A 10439-nucleotide genomic window follows, 5' to 3' on the forward strand; every position below is an offset into this window, starting at 1 on the left:
CCCCTAGTATCACTGAAACAAGCGAGAAGAGTGCCCCTAGTATCACTGAAACAAGCGGTCAAGAGTGCCCCTAGTATCACTGAAACAAGCGGTCAAGAGTGCCCCTAGTATCACTGAAACAAGCGGTCAAGAGTGCCCCTAGTATCACTGAAACAAGCGGTCAAGAGTGCCCCTAGTATGGATGAAACAAGCGGTCAAGAGTGCCCCTAGTATGGATGAAACAAGCGGTCAAGAGTGCCCCTAGTATGGATGAAACAAGCGGTCAAGAGTGCCCCTAGTATGGATGAAACAAGCGGTCAAAAGTGCCCCTAGTATGGATGAAACAAGCGGTCAAGAGTGCCCCTAGTATGGATGAAACAAGCGGTCAAGAGTGCCCCTAGTATCACTGAAACAAGCGGTCAAAAGTGCCCCTAGTATGGATGAAACAAGCGGTCAAAAGTGCCCCTAGTATGGATGTAAATTGGCCTCCTACATCAGAGGATCTAAATGTTTCCTCTGCCAGAAAGATTGTGCCAATTGAACTGTATAACTTACTAGCTTGGTGTGTAGGTGCTAGTGATGAATTGACATTGTCTAACATGGTAAATGTATCCGAGGAGGTTGATCTTTGTTTACTGTCAATTTGCCAAGATATATATTTGTCCTCAAAAGGTAAAAATCAAACCAGTGTTGTACTTACACATTTTGACATCAATCATACTTATATCATTGCTCTGTTTGTATGTATATCCTATTCTGCAGAAAGTTTGCCTTATACTAGATCGAAAGATACACATGTTAATTAGCCTGTTTATCACGATGTAAATACTGCTTTTATGATTGTAATTATTCATATTGTTCATATTGAAAATACATTACATAAAATTATATCCGTTCTATAGAATAAAACCTTTACCAATAGCCTATGTTTTCTTTCTTCAAATGGGCAACTGGTGTTGAAAGGGTTAAAATACTACTTTTAGATTATGTTTTTATAGTGTAGTATGAATCAAGACTAGAGCATGTGTCATTGTTGAAGCATCAGTTGAATACTAAATGTGGAGTAAGAGTTTTCAAGTGCGTAACGATAACATGCAAAATTGTTAAAACTGTTTTTTTAACTTACATTTGCACATAAACTAAAGCACCCAGAGTCTTACCACTTTACATCCTTCAAGAAAGTAGTTATGTCTCTGAGAATCTGAGTTTCTGAAGTAATCAATCAAAGAATGAAAAAAATAAGAAGGTATGAAGATGGGTGTACAGCCCAATTTGTCTCATATTTGGGTAAACTGGCAACTTCGACACCTATTTTCTCAAATACTGGCAGAAATCATGCGGAGAACTTTTTCCCCCAGCTCAAGTACATCTTTGAGATTGGAAAACCACTTTTGAAAAGTAGTCTTGATGTGGTGGAGCGAAAATCATTTTCTAGCCACATTCTGAGTTACAGCCTATGGCCTACCTGGTTTAGTCCTGGTTTAGTCCTGGTTTAGTCCTGGTTTAGTCCTGGTTTGGACCTGGTCTACTTTAGACGGGTCTGAAGGACAGCACAGAGGTCAAACTACAAAATACAATCTTTATAAATTATCACATTAATTTCAGTTTTATAAAGATGTGACTGACCCACTGTGAACTCAAATAACTCTGAGGTTAAACTCTTAAGAGTGAACATGACAGATGGAATAAAAAGACCAAACACAGCTGAGATGTTGCTCTTTCATTCGGTTTACATTTGACATTTCTGTGTCTTCGGTTTCTTCTGTATTTCCAGGTTTGACCTAAAATAATACTTCTAAAGTAAAAGATAAAGTTTTGCCTCAGTTTTGATCATCTTCCAGACTAACTCCTGTGAAGTTTGTGTCCGGCGTGGCGTTGCTTCCTGTGCGTTACCTGATCCGCGACGGCAGGGACAGCTGACTGTGGGAACATCCTCCAGAACCCCGGGCCAAGCTAGCAGCGCGAGAGGCTAACAGTGCGACGCGGATCCGGTTGCATTCCTCCGATTCACTCAGCAGACGACGCATGGCGCTCCATTCACAGGCCCCAAGATGAAGCGCAACAGCAACGTCATCGCTAACTCCAAAACACAGCAGACAAAAGGAGACAGAAGCTAACGACATCGCTAACTCCAAAACACAGCAGGCAAAAGGAGAAAGAAGCTAACGACATCGCTAACTCCAAAACACAGCAGGCAAAAGGAGAAAGAAGCTAACGACATCGCTAACTCCAAAACACAGCAGACAAAAGGAGACAGAAGCTAACGACATCGCTAACTCCAAAACACAGCAGGCAAAAGGAGACAGAAGCTAACGACATCGCTAACTCCAAAACACAGCAGGCAAAAGGAGAAAGAAGCTAACGACATCGCTAACTCCAAAACACAGCAGGCAAAAGGAGAAAGAAGCTAACGACATCGCTAACTCCAAAACACAGCAGGCAAAAGGAGACAGAAGCTAACGACATCGCTAACTCCAAAACACAGCAGGCAAAAGGAGAAAGAAGCTAACGACATCGCTAACTCCAAAACACAGCAGGCAAAAGGAGACAGAAGCTAACGACATCGCTAACTCCAAAACACAGCAGGCAAAAGGAGACAGAAGCTAACGACATCGCTAACTCCAAAACACAGCAGACAAAAGGAGAAAGAAGCTAACGACATCGCTAACTCCAAAACACAGCAGGCAAAAGGAGACAGAAGCTAACGACATCGCTAACTCCAAAACACAGCAGGCAAAAGGAGACAGAAGCTAACGACATCGCTAACTCCAAAACACAGCAGGCAAAAGGAGACAGAAGCTAACGACATCGCTAACTCCAAAACACAGCAGGCAAAAGGAGAAAGAAGCTAACGACATCGCTAACTCCAAAACACAGCAGGCAAAAGGAGACAGAAGCTAACGACATCGCTAACTCCAAAACACAGCAGGCAAAAGGAGACAGAAGCTAACGACATCGCTAACTCCAAAACACAGCAGGCAAAAGGAGAAAGAAGCTAACGACATCGCTAACTCCAAAACACAGCAGACAAAAGGAGACAGAAGCTAACGACATCGCTAACTCCAAAACACAGCAGACAAAAGGAGACAGAAGCTAACGACATCGCTAACTCCAAAACACAGCAGGCAAAAGGAGACAGAAGCTAACGACATCGCTAACTCCAAAACACAGCAGGCAAAAGGAGAAAGAAGCTAACGACATCGCTAACTCCAAAACACAGCAGGCAAAAGGAGACAGAAGCTAACGACATCGCTAACTCCAAAACACAGCAGGCAAAAGGAGACAGAAGCTAACGACATCGCTAACTCCAAAACACAGCAGGCAAAAGGAGAAAGAAGCTAACGACATCGCTAACTCCAAAACACAGCAGACAAAAGGAGACAGAAGCTAACGACATCGCTAACTCCAAAACACAGCAGGCAAAAGGAGACAGAAGCTAACGACATCGCTAACTCCAAAACACAGCAGGCAAAAGGAGACAGAAGCTAACGACATCGCTAACTCCAAAACACAGCAGACAAAAGGAGACAGAAGCTAACGACATCGCTAACTCCAAAACACAGCAGGCAAAAGGAGACAGAAGCTAACGACATCGCTAACTCCAAAACACAGCAGGCAAAAGGAGACAGAAGCTAACGACATCGCTAACTCCAAAACACAGCAGGCAAAAGGAGAAAGAAGCTAACGACATCGCTAACTCCAAAACACAGCAGACAAAAGGAGAAAGAAGCTAACGTCATCGCTAACTCCAAATCGCAGCAGGCAAAAGGAGACAGAAGCTAACGACATCGCTAACTCCAAAACACAGCAGACAAAAGGAGAAAGAAGCTAACGACATCGCTAACTCCAAAACACAGCAGGCAAAAGGAGACAGAAGCTAACGACATCGCTAACTCCAAAACACAGCAGGCAAAAGGAGACAGAAGCTAACGACATCGCTAACTCCAAAACACAGCAGGCAAAAGGAGAAAGAAGCTAACGGCATCGCTAACTCCAAAACACAGCAGACAAAAGGAGACAGAAGCTAACGACATCGCTAACTCCAAAACACAGCAGGCAAAAGGAGAAAGAAGCTAACGACATCGCTAACTCCAAAACACAGCAGGCAAAAGGAGACAGAAGCTAACGACATCGCTAACTCCAAAACACAGCAGGCAAAAGGAGAAAAAGCTAACGACATCGCTAACTCCAAAACACAGCAGGCAAAAGGAGACAGAAGCTAACGACATCGCTAACTCCAAAACACAGCAGGCAAAAGGAGACAGAAGCTAACGACATCGCTAACTCCAAAACACAGCAGGCAAAAGGAGAAAGAAGCTAACGACATCGCTAACTCCAAAACACAGCAGACAAAAGGAGACAGAAGCTAACGACATCGCTAACTCCAAAACACAGCAGGCAAAAGGAGACAGAAGCTAACGACATCGCTAACTCCAAAACACAGCAGGCAAAAGGAGACAGAAGCTAACGACATCGCTAACTCCAAAACACAGCAGGCAAAAGGAGACAGAAGCTAACGACATCGCTAACTCCAAAACACAGCAGGCAAAAGGAGACAGAAGCTAACGACATCGCTAACTCCAAAACACAGCAGGCAAAAGGAGACAGAAGCTAACGACATCGCTAACTCCAAAACACAGCAGGCAAAAGGAGACAGAAGCTAACGACATCGCTAACTCCAAAACACAGCAGGCAAAAGGAGAAAGAAGCTAACGACATCGCTAACTCCAAAACACAGCAGACAAAAGGAGAAAGAAGCTAACGTCATCGCTAACTCCAAATCGCAGCAGACAAAAGGAGACAGAAGCTAACGACATCGCTAACTCCAAAACACAGCAGGCAAAAGGAGACAGAAGCTAACGACATCGCTAACTCCAAAACACAGCAGGCAAAAGGAGAAAGAAGCTAACGACATCGCTAACTCCAAAACACAGCAGGCAAAAGGAGACAGAAGCTAACGACATCGCTAACTCCAAAACACAGCAGGCAAAAGGAGACAGAAGCTAACGACATCGCTAACTCCAAAACACAGCAGGCAAAAGGAGACAGAAGCTAACGACATGCTAACTCCAGAACTGGTGTGGAGTACGACCTGCAGAGTGGATCCTGGACGACCTCACAGACCGACCCCAGTTTGTAAGAGCCCGGGACTGTGTGTCTGACACTCAGACCTGCAGTGTGGAGGACCTGCAGGACACTCTGTCCCCTGCAGGACACTCTGTCCGCTCTGGAGAGCAGCTTCAGTGAGAGACTGATCGCTGTGTGAGAGGCTTCGCAGGTCTTTCCTTCTGCTGCTGTCAGACTTTATAACAAACACTGTTAGTCCTGAACATGTGCAATACCATCATATTCATGTGCAATACCTGTAAATAAGAGTGTTCTATTTTGTTTTTATTCTGTTTATTTACCTGCTAATAGTATTACCTAGTCTGGTGCTAGCTATTTTTACTTTATTTTATTTTATTCTATTATCATTATTTTATTATTATTATCTTCTTTTTATTTTTATCTTTTTATTTTTATGTATTTTATTTTATTTCCCCCCCTCCATTCCCTATTAAGACAGGAGGAGTTTTGTTAATAAGAGTTTTATTAAGAGTGTTTTTGAAACTTCCTTTAATCTGTCCTTTCCTCCTGTTTCTACTGCAACAACCACATGTCCCTGTGGGACATTAAAGGATTATCTTATCTTATCTTATCTTATCTTATCTTATCTTAAAACAGAGCAGGCAAAAGGAGAAAGAAGCAAACGAAATCGCTAAACGCATCAGAAATCAACTGTAAATCAAAGCCACAAAGAATAATGATGCACTGTCTAACTTTTCTGCTTGTTTCTATGGCGATGTTATTGCTTTTTCTGAGACATGTTGTGTCTCATGGCTAAAGGCTAACGTACGTTAGCTTGAATTTAAAAAAAAAAAAAAAAACTTGATAACAGTTCACAGAATGTTTTTGTGAACAGGTTAGTTCAGTTTGTGCTGTTATCTGAACAGGATTAAACACATTTACTGTGTGTTAGCATTAGCTTTAGCATTAGCACGTACTTTTATAAACAAGGTCTGATCATGTGACTGGGATTATCACTCTGTAACTCTCTCTTTGTCTTCATTATTCTTTTATTTCAACGAGACTCGGCTAATTCTCCATAAGACTGAATGCAGGAGGAAGTGGAGCTCCGTGTTTTTAAGGCAACAGTATATGTAAAGCAGAACGGTGTAACATTTTTAACCTTTTAAACGTCTTTTAAAGTCCCGGTGATGTTTAAACATATCTTTTCTGTCCGTGTCCATCGTCGCCCCCTGCTGTCTCTGAGTGGAAGCACCTTTAACGTCTCGCCCGATTGTGATGAAATACTTAAACTATCAACATGTTCAATACTTGTACTTCATGTACTTTCAATACTTGTACTTCATGTACTTCAGTCGGGTTTTCCTGTGATACTTTGACTTAAGGTTATGGCAGTTTGACTTTTGAGAGACGCTCGTGACTCCCTCTAGTGGTCGCCTGATGCCTCCCTCAGACTTTAGTCTTCAAACATGTCAGAAGAGGAAGAGGAAGAAGAGGAGGAGGAAGGAAGGAAGAAAGGAAGAAGCCTGAGAAACCTGATCGTCACGGGGCCGTTTGTCGTGTCCTTGGGCAACACACTTCCTCTTGACGGTACTTTGGCTCAAGTTAGTCCTGGTTTAGTCCTGGTTTAGTCCTGGTTTAGTCCTGGTTTAGTCCTGGTTTAGACCTGGTTTAGTCCTGGTTTAGACCTGGTTTAGTCCTGGTTTAGTCCTGGTTTAGACCTGGTTTAGTCCTGGTTTAGTCCTGGTTTAGACCTGGTTTAGTCCTGGTTTAGTCCTGGTTTAGACCTGGTTTAGTCCTGGTTTAGACCTGGTTTAGACCTGGTTTAGACCTGGTTTAGACCTGGTTTAGTCCTGGTTTAGACCTGGTTTAGTCCTGGTTTAGTCCTGGTTTAGTCCTGGTTTAGACCTGGTTTAGACCTGGTTTAGTCCTGGTTTAGTCCTGGTTTAGTCCTGGTTTAGTCCTGGATTAGACCTGGTTTAGACCTGGTTTAGACCTGGTTTAGACCTGGTTTAGACCTGGTTTAGTCCTGGTTTAGTCCTGGTTTAGTCCTGGTTTAGACCTGGTTTAGACCTGGTTTAGTCCTGGTTTAGACTTGGTTTATACCTGGTTTAGTCCTGGTTTTTAGACCTGGTTTAGACCTGGTTTAGTCCTGGTTTAGTCCTGGTTTAGACCTGGTTTAGACCTGGTTTAGACCTGGTTTAGTCCTGGTTTAGTCCTGGTTTAGTCCTGGTTTAGTCCTGGTTTAGACCTGGTTTAGTCCTGGTTTAGTCCTGGTTTAGTCCTGGTTTAGTCCTGGTTTAGACCTGGTTTAGTCCTGGTTTAGTCCTGGTTTAGTCCTGGTTTAGACCTGGTTTAGTCCTGGTTTAGACGAGGGTTAAACATGTAAATTGAAGTTGAATAATGACAATGAGGAAAGTCTGGTTCAAACTAGTTTATGCCGTGGCTCTGTATTAGCGAGTGTAGCTAACCCACACTGATGACGTCACACTGATGACGTCACACTGATGACGTCACACTGATGACGTCACACTGATGACGTCACACTGATGACGTCACACTGATACTACACTTTACTTCACAAAGTGACACTTAAGGGATAAATATGAGTCATAAAGATGAAAACAAAAGGACTTTAAACACGTGACTCAAACTTGTAGAAAAGTGACATATTTTTCAGGCCGTGGCGGTCAAACGGCTGCGCAGTTTCAGGGACCGCGGCATTTCCCTTATAGCTCGTTATAGCCTCATGGCTAACCTTAACCTTAACCTTAACCCTAACCTTAACCTTAACCTTAACCTTAACCCTAACCCTAACCCTAACCCTAACCCTAACCCTAACCTTAACCTTAACCCTAACCCTAACCCTAACCCTAACCTTAACCTTAACCCTAACCCTAACCCTAACCCTAACCTTAACCTTAACCCTAACCCTAACCCTAACCCTAACCTTAACCTTAACCTTAACCCTAACCCTAACCCTAACCTTAACCTTAACCTTAACCTTAACCCTAACCCTAACCCTAACCTTAACCCTAACCCTAACCCTAACCCTAACCCTAACCCTAACCCTAACCTTAACCTTAACCTTAACCTTAACCTTAACCTTAACCTTAACCTTAACCCTAACCCTAACCCTAACCTTAACCCTAACCCTAACCCTAACCCTAACCTTAACCTTAACCTTAACCTTAACCCGGCTAAAACGCGGTCAAATAGCGGTGCAGTTTCAGGAGCCGCTGCACAGAAAGAACATGACAGTTTTGACTCTCCTTTAGTGTAAATCACTTCTTACATTATTTGTTTGAATGTGATGAGTAAAAACATGAGGTGAAACGGCTCAAACTGAAGCCGATCTTTTGTTTATTGACGCCGTGACTCAAATTCAGTCTAAAAGTCAAATTTCCGGGCGCCGTCTCGTGTTTTTCCCCAAAAACGCCGTGAACGCTGAGCAGCCGACCTCTGACCTCTGACCAGGACAAGGCAATATTTGTACAAATGATTCAAGGGAAAAGAAATAAAAGGGTCTTAAAAGCTGAAACGCGGGCGAGTTCTGTCGCAGCGGGAACGATTCACGGCTTTTTCACGCTCGAGACAATATTTCCCGAATCCCGAGGCGTTCCCAGGCCAGCCGAGAGACATAGTCTCTCCAGCGTGTCCTGGGTCTTCCCCGGGGCCTCTTCCCGGTGGGACATGCCTGAAACACCTCCCGAGGGAGGCGCCCAGGAGGCATCCGGAACAGATGCCCGAGCCACCTCAGCTGGCTCCTCTCGACGTGGAGGAGCAGCGGCTCTACTCCGAGCTCCCCCCGTGTGGCCGAGCTCCTCACCTTATCTCTAAGGGCCCAGCCACACGGCGGAGGAAACTCATTTCGACCGCTTGTATCCGCGATCTTGTCCTTTCGGTCACTACCCAAAGCTCATGACCATAGGTGAGGTCAGAACGTAGACCGACCGGTAAATCCAGAGCTTTGCCTTTCGGCTCAGCTCCCTCTTCACCACAACGGTCCGATGCAGCGACTGCATCACTGCAGCCGCTGCACCGATCCGCCTGTCGATCTCCCGCTCCATCCTTCCCTCACTCGTGAACAAGACCCCGAGATACTTGAACTCCTCCACTTGGGGCAAGGACTCCCCACCCACCTGGAGAGGGCAAGCCACCTTTTTCCGGTCGAGAACCATGGCCTCGGATTTGGAGGTGCTGATTCTCATCCCAGCCGCTTCACACTCGGCTGCAAACCGTCCCAGTGCATGTTGCAGGTCCGGCTTTGATGGAGCCATCAGGACAACATCGTCTGCAAACAGCAGAGATGAGATCCTGTGGTCCCCAAACCGGACACCCTCCGACCCCCGACCACACCCTCCGACCCCTGACTGCGCCTAGAAATTCTGTCCATAAAAATTATGAACAGAACCGGTGACAAAGGGCAGCCCTGGCGGAGTCCAACATGCACTGGGAACAGGTCTGACTTACTGCCGGCAATGCGAACACAGCTCCTGCTCCGGTCATACAGGGACCGGACAGCTCTGAGCAAAGGGCCCCGGACCCCGTACTCCCAGAGCACCCCCCAAAGGACACCCCGAGGGACACGGTCAAAAGCCTTCTCCAGATCCACAAAGCACATGTGGACCGGTTGGGCAAACTCCCATGAACCCTCGAGCACCCCATGGAGAGTATAGAGCTGGTCCAGTGTTCCACGACCGGGATGAAAACCACTCTGCTCCTCCTGAATCCGAGGTTCGACTATCGGTCGGATTCTCCTCTCCAGTACCTTGGAATAGACCTTACCCGGGAGGCTGAGGAGTGTGATCCCTCTGTAGTTGGAACACACCCTCCGGTCCCCCTTCTTGAACAGAGGGACCACCACCCCGGTCTGCCAGTCCAGAGGCACGGTCCCCGACCGCCACGCCCTGTTGCAGAGACGTGTCAACCAAGACAGTCCTACAACATCCAGATACTTTAGGTACTCAGGGCGGATGGACGATCCGCTTTCCATTTCCATAATTAAACCTAAAAATGCTAAAAAAAACCACTTCAAGACTGAACAAAACTTGGATTTGGCTTTGATTTTCAGGAGTGTTTATAGAGCCGCGGCTCCTGAAACTGCTGCGCTATTTGACCGCGCCGGGTTAAGGTCAGGGTCAGGGTTAAAGTTAGGGTCAATGTTAGGGTTAAGGTTAGGGTCAGGGTTAAGGTCAGGGTTAAGGTTAGCCAAGAGGCTATATGCGGTTCCTGAAACTGCAGGGCCATTTGACCGCGCCGCGGCTCTGCAGCCACGGCCTTGATTTTCGTTGCGTTTCAGCTGTAAATGAACCACACGTTTAATGAAGCGCCGACACTTTTGATTTAGCGAAATAATTTACTTTTTACATTTGACATTGACATAAATTAAC

This window comes from Eucyclogobius newberryi, unplaced genomic scaffold (genome assembly GCF_026437365.1).
Source record: "Eucyclogobius newberryi isolate DKJ021-1_F unplaced genomic scaffold, fEucNew1.0.hap1 SCAF_22, whole genome shotgun sequence".
In the NCBI taxonomy this organism is placed as follows: domain Eukaryota; kingdom Metazoa; phylum Chordata; class Actinopteri; order Gobiiformes; family Gobiidae; genus Eucyclogobius; species Eucyclogobius newberryi.